Source organism: Loxodonta africana, chromosome 8, assembly GCF_030014295.1.
Source record: "Loxodonta africana isolate mLoxAfr1 chromosome 8, mLoxAfr1.hap2, whole genome shotgun sequence".
Classification (NCBI taxonomy): Eukaryota; Metazoa; Chordata; class Mammalia; order Proboscidea; family Elephantidae; genus Loxodonta; species Loxodonta africana.
The window spans coordinates 106,919,444-106,932,702 of NC_087349.1; positions in this window are offsets into that span (position 1 = coordinate 106,919,444).

Genomic DNA, 13,259 nt, shown 5'->3' on the forward strand with positions numbered 1-13,259 from the left:
ACAGCCTAGGAAGCTAGAAATCTCAATTTTAGGGTGCCAGATCCAGGAGAAGTCTTTCTCTCTCTTGTCAGCTCTGTGGGAAGGTCCTTGTCATCAGTCTCCCTCTGGTCTAGGAGCTTCTTGATGCAGGGACCCCAGGTCCAAAGGATGTGCTCCTTTCCTGTCCCTTCTTGCTTGGTGGTAATGAGGTCTCTCTCCTCTCTGCTTGCTTCTGTTTTATATCTCAAGAGAGATTGACTCAAGATACAACCTAATCCTATAGATTGTGTCCTGCCTCATTAACATAACTGCCCCTAGTTTTTAAAATTCTAGGAATTTTTCCATTTCTTCTTAGTTATCTAATTTGTTGTCATATAGTTGTTTACAGTATTCCTTTATAATCTTTTTTATTTCTGTAAGATTGATAGTAATGTCTCCTCTTTCATTGCTGATTTTTGTAATTTGACTTATCTCTTTTTTCTTGGTCCTTCCAGTTCAGGTTTTGTGGACTTTCTTGATATTTTCAAAGAACCAATTTTGGTTCATTAATTCCTTTTATTCTTTTTCTGTTCTGTATTTTATAAATTTTCATCCTAATCCTCATTACTTCTTCCTCGTGCTTGCATGAGATTTAGTTTGTTTTTCATTTTCTAATGTCTTAGGGTTATTGCCTTGAGTCCTTTCTTCTTTTTTTAACGTACTTACATCTCTGATTTTCTGTATGTGCTACTTTAGATGTATCTCATACATTTTTGTGTGTTATGTCTTTGTTTTCATTCATTTGAAAGTATTTTCTAATTTTCCTTTTGATTCCTATCTTCAGGCTTTGACAGTTTGATTGTGATGTGTCTAGATGTGGATGTCTTTGAGTTTATTGTAGTTGGAACTTAATGAGTTTCTGGATTAGAATTTTCCTTCTTAGCAAATTTGGGGTGTTTTTAGCCATTATTTCTTCAAATATTTTTTCCGACCCTTCTGGAATTCTTTTTATGTATATGTTGCTATGCTTGAGGGTGTTACACAGTTCTCTGTGATTCTGTACATTTTCCATTTCTTTCTGTACCTCAAACTGGTTAATCTCATTTGACCTATGTTCCAGTTTGCTGATTAGGTCCTCTGCCTGCTTAAATCTGCTGTTGAGCCCTCTAATGAAATTTTTATTTCAGTTACTGTAGTTTTCCACTCCAGAATTTCTATTTGATTTCTGTTTTAAACTATATTTTCTGCATCTTTAATGATTCTTCCTATTTGGTGAAGTATCCTTTTCATATTGTCTACATTGTCCATATTGTCATATGCTTTCCTTTAGTTCTCTGAATATTTAAAATAGATAATTTAATGTTGCTGTCTAGTAAGTTCAATGTGTGGTCTTCCTCAGGGATAGTTTCTATTGCTTCTTCTTTTTTTTTTTTTGTATGTATAGGTCATACTTTCTTGTTTCTTTGTTTGTCTCATATTTTTGTTTTTGTTAAAAATGAGACGTTTGAAAGAACATAATGCAACAACTTAGAAAATCAGTCTCCTCCGTCCCCAGGGTTTATCATTGTTGCTTGTTTAGGTACTTTTCTGAACTAGTTCTATAAAGTCTGTGTTTTTTTTTTTGTGACCACTATAAGATTTCAGCTGCTAACTAAAAGGTTGGTAGTTCGAATTCACCAGTGACTCCTTGGAAAACCTATGGAGCAGTTCTACTCTGTCCTATAGGGTTGCTATGAGTTGGAATCGACTCAATGGCAATGGAGTTTTTTTTTTTTTTTTTTTTTTTGATAGTCTCTGCTCAGTTAGCTTAGTGGCCAGCTAATGATTGAAAAGGTATTTCCTTAAAGGCCTAGAGTCTTAAATCTCACAGTTATTTCTAAGGGGCTGTGAGTGTATCGAAGCAAGCCTTCAACACTCAGTTTGGCAGTTTACAACTTTGCCTTAGTCTTTACTTTCTGCTTGTTCAAAGCTTCAAAGTTACCCAGAGGTAAGAGCGAGGGCCTTCTCAGGGGTATCCTGAGCATGTGCACAGCCCTGGGCATGCACAAAACCCCGTGCATGTGTGTGGCCTTTTATATTCCCTTGGAATATATTGGAGTTTTTCAAAGCCCCCTATGAACTTTTCATTCTCTAATTTTCCTCTTAAGCCTTTTGGTTAGCCTATTGTTTGTCTCAACTGGTATTCACTGCCTCAAGCATCTGCATTTTAGGTAATACCTGTGATTGTTTTCAACAAGGACTCCTGCAGAAAAGGCTGTTTGCACTAGGTAAGCACTAAACTGGGTGAAATAAAGACAACCTTGTGAGTAGAGTCTTCCAGGGAACCACCAGACGGGTCAAATAATGACAATTCTCTAGGAATAGGGCTTTGAAGGAGCTCCAACCCTGGCCTTCTCACTACAATGCTGTCAGGCTGCTGTTTTTCAGCTTGATTGCAGACTGTTGGTTTTCAAGGCTACTGTAGGTCTGGAAAAGGAGAGGGTATGAATAGGGCAAGTTAAAATGCCCCACAGTTGTTTTTCTGAGATTGAGGTGTTTGTCTTGAATAAACACTCCCTGGATTGCTACAAAGCTTTGACTAATTTCCAGAGTTCTGAAAGTATTGATTTTGGCTATTTCCTCCAGTGTTTTTGTTGCTTTTATGGAGAAGAGAATTTTCAAATTTTCTACCATTTTCACTGACATAATTCATTAAACTCATTTTTGATTATAAACATATACAATAAAACCTGCAAAAACTGGTACCTGTGTAAAGCAGAGACGTGTCAGAGATGGAAAATTCAGATGCTTTCCACTAAAACAAGCAATAGAAAAGTGGTAAGACTGCATCCTGTCAAAGGCAGAAAACCTGTGAAATCTGGAAAAACAAGGCAGTCCCGTCGAGTTCTGGCTTCCACAGGTTTCACTGTATATTTAATTACACATCCTTAATGCCACAGTTTACTACATTATAAAAAAAACATTATTAGACTAGTATAAAATCACAGTTTTAGAGTCTGTGTTCATAAAGTCTTGGCATTTGAAGTATTGCAATAGCACAATAACTGGTAATTTTGAAATACAATTGGTGTAGGTAATATGTCAAAATTAGTGAACTAGAGAAATTACACGCCACATGCACCCAGTGGCTAATCACAACTTCATGTGTTCTTTCTTTAACCTCTCCAGAATGATTGCATTGCAAAGATTCAGGTCTAGACTAATATGGAGGCTATTATTTTGCCCCTGCTAGCACAAGATTTTTAGTACAAGATAAGCCTCAAAACCCTGAGCAACCACTGAAGGTCAAGATTTTGCTATGACCTTCAGTGGTTGCTCAGGGTTTTGAGGCTTATCTTGTACTAGTAGGGTCAGAATAATAGCCTCCATATTAGTCTAGAGCTGAATCTTTGCAATGCAATCATTTTGTTACATGATCTTGGACAAGACAGATTTTTTTTAAAAAAAATTTTCTTGCTTCATGTATAAATGAAAAAAATAAAATGCAAAGAATGACACTAAATGATAAAACAGTAGATATATATTCAAGCAGGAAAATAGAAAATGTACTTAGATGTGTTTTTGCAGTTTCAAGGCAGCTTACTTTTTATTTTAGCTGTCGAAGCATTTTGAATTGTTCAAAGAAAGGAATTAATTGCCTGGATACAGATACACAGCCAAATAGCATGCGCCCTTCCTCTTCACCTTCCCACGCTGCCCCCAGCCTCCTTCCCAGACACACCCAGTGGTTACGTATGTGTATATATATTTTCCCCTATTCAGTTTTCTATGGGCAATTGTTGGGAAAGGAGGAAAATAAAGCTTATCACACAATCAGTGAGATCTTTCCTATTAGGAGATTTGGCCTAAAATCAAGTTTTTGAGTAGTCAGTTTGACAGGAGCTCAGGAAGTGTCTCTGCCTGGACTCATCCTGGAACACTTGGTGCCACACCTTATTTCAGAGTTGTATAGCCGGGTATGTACAAGGTGTTACATGGAGAACTGTTCTCATTTAAAATCATGAATCATGTGTTTCCAGCCTCCTCTTTGCTGAATTATTTTCTTATTTGCATTTCTATATTACCTAGCATTTTTTCTTCTCTCTTTCTCTCTTTTTTTTTTAATCAAAACTGCTTTCAGGAAAAAGATCTGATAATTCATCACCTCCATACACACAAAAAAAGATGAATCAGTCAAATCTTAAGTTAAGGGATGAAACTTTTCTAATGGATTTGGTGTACAAGTAGAACAGGATAGAGAGTTTTTTTTTTTTGAATAGTGTATCTTTCCTGTTGTTCTAACACCCAGATGCCTTCCTAAGGCAAATACGAGAGGTTGCATATCTCATGACACAACGAGGGTTTCCTCCCACACCTTTCTTTCAGTATTGCAACATGTGATTTATTTTATTATACTCTACATGCCAATCAACAGAAAGATTGTCAAAATTCCTTAAGAGCTTCAACACTGGGATTTCTGTACTCCTTTCTATTCTATCCCTTCCATTTCTACCACTTTTTTGATCAATGCCATTATTTTATTACTTTCATTAGAATTAATTTCAGTTCTAATTCAATAACCTGTATGCAAGACCGGGCATTGGCCCTTATCTTCCTCTGAAGTGTTTGGCTCCCTTTGACACAATCATCTCTCCTATGGTCATCCTCTCCCATTCTCTTGAAGCAACTCTGCCGTTTTTACAATCTGTAGGTCCTTGTTCTCTTTCCATTATCTCCTTCCATCGTTTCTACCCTGAGTTCTTTCTACATAGCCTGGTTTAACTAACACACTAGTATGCTTTGGCCTTTTGTCTAGCCTTGCACCATATTGGCTTTACCATTCTCAAAACTCTGATGAAGAAAGCCATGTAATAGTTGGCTTTTTACACTAGAGATTAAAATAGTCTAACTTAGTTTGGATTTTCAATACCATGCTATATTTAATTTTTCTTGTTTTTCCTATAATTTCTTCCAAGTCTTCATATGCATTTTTATTCCTTTTAATTCTAGGAAATTATTTCAATTTTTTAAATGAAACTTCTCATAAGGCCATTTGACATGAATTCTCTTACTCTTTCTTGGTTATAATTACATTTTTCTTTCTGGCTTCACAATCTATTTTATCCCTTTTTCTTCAGATTCAGAGAAACAAATGTCTCTATTTCCAATATTAATATTTACACCTTGACGCAATACATTTCACATTTTGTGTGAGATCTTACTCCACCAATTTCTTCTTTCTTATATGTATGAACTCTCTTGAATTCCAGGATATTAACCTTTATTTTATTTTACGTCTTATCTTCATGTTTTCCTTTAAAACCTTGATTGCATATGTAATACTTGTTTTAAATCTCTTATCTCTTAATTCTGTCACCTCTGTCATTTCTGGGTCTGTTTCTATTCACGGATTTTTCTGTGAGTTATAGGTCGGAGTTTTCTGCGTCACAAGCCTAGTACTTTCTTAATTAATAGCTGGACAATGTGAAGCTTACATTGTTGGTTTCTGAATTTTGTTGTCTTTTTAAAAGAGTGTTGAGCTGCTGTTTTGACAGGCAGTTAATTTTCTTTTGTTTCAGCTGGATCCTGTGAAGGCTTTTTAAAAAACTGTATTAGGAAAGGTTTAGAGTATAATTTAGTCTATTAAGGCTTGATGATGCTTGGCTCTCTAATGAATGCCTTTGGTGTTTAATTAATTTTCTATACTCTGGTTGGAAATTGAACATGTCTCAGCCGTGTGCAAGCTCTGGTCACTGTTCAGTTCTAGTTTACTAGTACTTGTTCTTTCCCCAGGAGTTCTTTGCCTGTTCTCATGCAACAATACCCTGAGCATGCACAGCTTAGTATTTATTCAAAGACTCAAGGAAATGCCATATGTAGACTTCCAGAGTTCTTTCTGTGCATTATTTCCTTATTTTTAGTATTATTTGAAAATTTCAGCTGCTTCTAACTTTCTGTCCTCTAATCTCTCTCTCCAACTCAGCAAAACTACTGTCCTCTCTTGGGTTCTTTCTACTTGTACAGTGCATCTTTATGATATTGAATCTTCTTGTCCATGGAAATTGTATATCTCTCCATTTTTAAAGTCCTATTTAATGTATTGAATTAAGTTTTATAATTTTTATCTCAAAGTTCATGTTAGATTTATTTCTTAGTCATTTTGTAGGTATTGTATTTTTAGCCTTTTATTTTTTTAAATAATTTCAAACACAGAAAAATTTAAAATTATCAAATAGTGGTAAGAATAATGAAAAAAAAACCCACACGATTCAGACTTTACACTTTTAAATATTTTGCCACATTTGCTTTATCATGCTCAATATCTGTTTATCTATTTATGTTGTCAGAAGGGACCGGTTCCTGGAGAAGGACATTGTGCTTGGTAAAGTAGAGGGTGAACAAAAAAGAGGAAGCCTCTCAACGAGATGGATTGACATAGTGTCTGCAATGATGGGCTCAAATATAGCAACACTTGTGAGAATAGTACAGGACAGGGCAGTGTTTCATTCTGTTTTACATAGAGTCCCTATGAGTTGTAACTGACTTGATGGCACTGAATAGCAACATTTAACTCCACTAGGTATGTAATTCTACTGTTTTTTTTTTTTTCATTTCTGATGGTTCTGTCTAGTTCTTTTTAAAATCTGACTTTCTTTTTTATATTTTCAACTTCATTGTTTAAATTTAAAACATTTTAGACATACATTTATATTCTTTGCTAGAGTAACCCATTATCTAAAGATCTTGTTAGTTTAAATCTGATGTTCTCTTGCTCCTGACTCTCATTCATCATGATTTTTTCCTCATGTAATTAGTAATATTGGAATGCAGGATTTTGCTGAGCCAAATTCTATCTGTGGTAATCCTGGGGAACCTACACTGGGGTGTGAAATCTTGTACTGCAGAGAAGAGTTGACTATTTTTGGCAAGTGCTATTGGACATTAAAAACCAAGCACCATTTCCAGCTAAGTTTGCAGCTTGGGGTTTCCTGGACCGTGCAGGTCTTCTAAATTTGAATCTCAAATTCAAGTGGGGCAAGCTTGTGGTGAGAAAGTTTTAGAGGAGAGTTTTTATTGTTCACATAGGGTGCAGCTCTCAAGCAGATATATTTTTCCAACATTTGTGTGCTTCTTAGGAATATATTTTCAGGCTCTCAGTTTCACTGAATAAAAGCATCCAATTTTTAAGGAGATTATCAGGTTTAACGCCTTGTTTGCACAGCCAAAATCTTTGTCTCTGGACCTTGGTGACTATTAAAAGCTAACCTTCTTGGTTCTAAGATCAACAGAGCCCCAGAACAGTTGTGACCTCAGCATCTGTTATCATTATATATTCTACTTCCTTTATATTTTTGGGTGCTGGGGATTTTCATTTTTTTCTTGAGGTCTGAACAATATATTTGAGACGTTATTTATTACGTTTTACTCAACATTGTTTTATAGTGGGAATATTATCAGATTTTATCATTTGTCTTTCCTCCCTCTTAAAACTGTGTTTCTTTAAACTAAGAGTTGTAAAGCATCTTTCATAGTACTTGGAGCACACTAATAAACTACTACTTTCTTCCTCTTCCTCAGTTAGGTCAAACATTTATTTTCTCTTACTTGAATTATTAAAAAAAAATTAATCAAGTAGACTCTAATTTATCTGTTCCCTTTTCTTTCTTTACACTTAACCTAGAATGTGGATTGAATCTCGTGTTTTCACCTTCTTGAAACCTTTCCTGTTTCAAGTTTTCCTACTTCATAAAAAATGTACAGATTTCTCAGCGTGGCATATAAGACACTCCCACTATTTGGGCATAATTAGTCTGTCTAAGAATTTAATAACAATTTTATTATTAAATTGGCATTATTATTGGCATTATTATGGGTTGTAAGCAATCTTTGTAGACATCAGAGAACATAATAATGAATGCAGGAATGTGATATGCCGTGGACGGTAATTTTTTTTTAATTTAATTTTGTTTTTATTGACAATGTACACAGCAAAACATGTGCCATTTGAACAGTTTCTACATGCACAATTCAATGACACCGATTACCTTCCTCCAGTTGTGCAACCATTCCCACTCTCCTTCTCTGAGTCAGTCCTCCCGTATCAACACAAACTTACTGCCCGCTAAGGTTGCCACTGTCTATTTGATCTCATGTAGATAGTTCCTAAAAAAGCATAATGCTCAAGGCAGGCCTTTTTTACTAGTTAAGCTAAACTGTTCTTCAGTTTTAAGATGACTGCAGGGGATATTTTTGGTTTAAGGTTTTAAAATGGAATACTACTCAGCCAGTAGGAGAAGTGAAGTCTTGCTACATGCTACAGTATGGATGGAGCCTGAAGACATTATGCTGAGTGAAATAAACCAATTGCAAAAGGACAAATGTATGACTTCTCTTATAGAAAAAGACAAGAAAAGGCAAATGTGTAGAGACCAAAGTTTGCTGGTGGTTGCCAGGAGCAGGGGGGAGGAGAGAAAGGGGGGGGGGTGTTAATGGTCATTCCATTGTAATTTTTATCATGAGTTTAGTCATTAATGAATATAGCAATTGAAGTTGAAATAACTACCATATTTTTACCTAGATAATTTGTGCCTTCTATGTTTGTTTGCCAGCCATGCCCACCCCGACTCTAGGTATTTTTGTAAGTGTGCTATTTTAACTTCTTTTTTTTTTTAACAGCAACATGTAAAAGAAAATTGACATAGTGGTGCTTATGGAAATACCTTATGGGGGGAGGACGCGACTGGCAAACAGATGTAGAAGGCATGCATTATTTGGGTGAAAATATGATATTATAATAATGAGAAATGTATTTTTTAAATAAATGGATAATATTAAAAATATTGGGAGAGAGAGTACACTTGATGTGAGGAAAAATGGCTGCCTCTTCTGCTACCCATTGATCACTGGGATGTATGGCTGACTTGACTGCCTAGAGAGGAAAGATCCTATAAGCTGGATGGAGATGATATATGTACATGCAGAATTTCCAGAGAAGAGTGTAAGCTGAAAAATTATTTTTAAATATCTGCTTAAAAAAGGATTTTCCTCCAAGGAGCATTTGACCACAATTTTACTTGAGCTGAGTGTTCTAGGACCTGCATGACACCAACAGCATAACATAGATGAGTTTTTAAGTGAGATACTTGGACATTCCATCAAAAGTTGTACCCAGTTGTAACACACCCCTATTGACAACACAGTTTTAAGACTAGTAAAATTCTAAAACTTCTAAAAAGCAATACAAAAAAATTCTTAGCATAGGTGAGGGGAAGCAGCTGACATCATTAGATGTTGCATAAACACCCTAAAAAATGGAACTTTTCTGGGGCTGCCGTAGAATCCAAGGTGAAGCTGCTTCCTGTCTCTGATTTACTGATGTGGTAAGTAAGCTCATCAACCCACAGAATGTTGACCTGACTATATAAATGTGCATGCTTCGGAAAACAACAAAACCTATTTTGAAAACTGAAATTCAGTACCCTGGGTGCTTTGTTAAAACTTGTCTTTTCAATTGTCATTTTGCAAAATATATCACAAACTACCTTTTCAAACATTTCCCATAACAACCTATGGTCCGTTCTGTTGCTCCAGGAGATTTTGTCATCCTCGCTCAAAGTGCTTGCTACTATTGTGAACTTTTCTTCTTTTATAATTCCTGTTTTTATTTTCTCTGCTCTTTTGTATCTGTGAAAATTCCAAAGCCAAATTTTAGTGCTAATTCTTGCATTAAGTTTTCAAGTTGGAATATTTTTCTTCTTCCACTGGGCTCCTACAGCATTTTGTTGTGCGTTTATTATCATACATACAAGATTAGCTTCATTAGTGTTACATTCCCAAGTGTTTGTCTATTCACTTTCACCTCCCTCCAGCTCCCTGCTCCATCACAACTTTGCTATTAGCTGACACAGACGTGGAGTTGGCCCCCGAATCATGGCGACTCCGTGCACAATGGGTTGAAATGTTGCCCAGTCCTGCACCATCCCCATGATTGGTTGCAAATTGGACCTTGTGATCCATTGGGTTTTCATTGGCTGATTTTTTTAAGTAGATCTCTAGGCCTTTCTCTGTAGTCTTAGTGTGGAAGCTCTGCTGAAACCTGTTCAACATCATAGCAACATGCAGGCCTCCCCTGACAGACAAGGGGTGGTTGTACATGTGGTGTATTGGTCAGGTTTTGAACCCAGGTCTCCCACATGGAAAGTGTGGATTCTATTACTAAACCACCAATACCTCATGAGTTAGGAGACATCATAACTTTGCCGAGGTCAAAAACCATTTCTTAATGATCTTTATTTTCTATAGTGCCTAGCAGGCATTGAAATATGCTTCTTATATTAAATTGAGTTCTGTAGAAATGTATTTGCTGTGCAGCTATTGTTTAAGTTGATTGGTGAATCCTATTATGGAGCAAAAGTAGTTGTTTTCATTGTTCCATTTTGCATTTCAGCAAAATCTCATTTAATGAACATTGTTGAATAAAACTCCACAACTTCAGGTACTATAAATCTCAAATTACAATATAAAAGAATTTGAATCATATTAAATTTTATAAAAAACAGTGACACACGCACGCACGCACACACACACACACACAAATAACTAGGATGGAACCCTTCTGCAACTTACTGCAATTCCATACACCTTTACTGAATTCCTGTTGTGTCCAAACTAAGAGTAAACCAATTTGCTAAAACTAATTTGCTTAAAACCCATTCACTTAAAGCCAATTTGTTTTTAGCCTAGTGGTACATTTATCTAAAATTTATATTGATTCCATGCCTGCATTTATTACTTCTTATTTTATGTGTAATTGGAGAGTTTTAGCCTCCTTTGAAAGTTTTTTATTCTTTTATATGACTATTGATATTTTTCTAACCTTAACATTTCAAAGATATTTTAATAAATTTCCTAAATGCATTGCCACCTCCTAAAATTTAGGTAAACAATTAGTAGTTGTACTTTAATCACTGGTACATTATAAGAATCATTTTACCCATTTAAGAATATTTTTGCTATTCTTTGATGTGTCCTTTTTCTGATTAGCATATTTATGAACCTCTCTAGAATTTTAAAAAGCACGGTATTTAGTCACTCTTCTTTAAACTTTGTTTTTGTCTTTCTAATAAGTACTTTTAAAATTGACAATATGTATGAACCATCAATCCATGTCTTTTGAATATTTTGGAATATTTTGAGGAGAGTTGAGTACCTTTGCACCTTACACAAAATATTAACCAATAAAGACCAATAAAACCAATTATTTCTTCCCATTTTGTGAGATATTTCTGTTCTGAACATAAAAATCAGTTAAAAAAAGGTAAGGGCTAGCTCGTATGTTTATTTAGTTTTATTGTACTTTATTTTTGCCTAAGCCCAAGTCATAAAACGAGACTGGGTCACAAATTGCAAAAGGACACACAAATCAGAACACTAATGTTGTGGTGCAGCTGCTATGCATAATCCCAGGTATTTGCAGATATCTTTCCAGTTCTTCCGCTATTATTCAATTTTTACCAAAAACTAAAGTGCGAAACAGCCTGCCTCTTAATTGTTGCATAGTGGTCCATTCCACATGGGGACCAGGTCACTCAACTTTTGCGTAGTGTGAGGCTGCATCCAGGGGGTCCACCATCCCATGCAGCCCAAGAGCCATCACCATTCAGAACAATCATAATGGTGATTTTAGCAGAAGATTCAAGCTGCCTCTCTGCGCAGCGCAGCAGTTCATTCATTCCTTAGTATGAGTCTCCACTCTGTACCAGCCACTATTCTAGGGGCTGGGGCACAGCAGAGAAAGACTAGCACAAGCTATAGATGAGAAATAGAGTAAATAACAGACGTATTTCTGACATGATGTATGGTGCCTTGAGAAAAATAGGTCAAAATAAGAGGACAGAGAACTTTAGCGGTGCTATTTAGATAGGGCTGCCAGGGAAGTGGAGCCCTGGTGGTGCAGTGGTTGTGTATGGCTGCTAACCAAAAGGTCTGCAGTTCAAATCCACCAGCTGTTCCTTAGAAACCCTATGGGGGCAGTTCTACTTTGTTCCATAGGGTCACTATGAGTTGGAATCAACTTGATAACAATGAGTCAGGGAAGTAGAGATACGAAGGACATGAGGGAGCCACTGTATAAATGTGGGGAGAGATTTTCAGGAAGAGGGAATAGTGAGTGTAAAGCTCAGAGATGAGGTCCTCTTTGGTGGGCTCAGGGGTTCGCAAGATCATGGGACTGGATCTCCAGGAACCAGGTGGAAAGTGCGGGCAAGATCACAGACGTCACCATAGGTCAGGTGATGGAGGCCAAGATACAGACTTTGGATTTTATTCCAAGTGTGAAGAAAGCTTGGAAGATATTGATAGGAGGTGGTGTGAATGGACTGAGGTTTTAAAGGCTCCTTCTGACTGCAGGCTGTGGAGAATAGCAGTTAATGCTATTAAAGGATGTGAGCACTCTCTTTTGTTGCAAACGTCATCAATGGTCATAATAAGCAACTCCTTGGTAAGTTGCCAATAGTAGACTAGTATTACCTAGGAAAATTAAAAACATGTCTTAAACAGTTGTGTCTAAAAGAAAACCAAGAAGACAATATAATTACCCTTTAGAAAAACAAAAACAAAAACCAAACAAACAAAAACTGGATATTAAATCTTATAGGAGATGATCAAAAGTGTGTCCAAAGATGTTTTTCCAATATTTTATTTAAAAAAAATTTCAAATACACTGAAAAGTTAACAAGTTAAATAGTTAACATCCATATACTCATCATCTAAGTCCTACAATTAACACTTTGCTAAATTCGTTTTATCACATACACAGCAATTTATCCATCCATCAATCCAGCTTAATTTTTGATGCATTTAAAAATCAGTGGCACATATCAGTATACTTTACTTAGAAACATTTCAGCTGTCTCAGCAATGTTTATGATTTATGGTTCTTTTTTTAGATAAAATTTTCACATAGGGGAATGCACACATTTTAACTGTGCCATTTGTGATTTTGACGAGTCCCTATTTTTCTATCAACATGTAGAACAATAGCTAGAACTCCAGGAAGTTCCTCTAGGCCCCATTCCAGTCAGTTTCTACCCCACTCACTTCAACACTGCACAATCATGGTTGTGATTGTTTTTAAGCCATAGATTAATTTTGCCTATTTTTGAACTTTGTATAAATGGAATTATACAGTATGTACTTTTTGTGTAAGGCTACTTTCACTGAGCAATGTGTTTTTGAGATTCATCCATGTTGCTGTGTGATATCTTACTATATCTTTTTAATGCTGAGGAGTGAGTGTTAGTTTATGGATATCTCACAGTTTG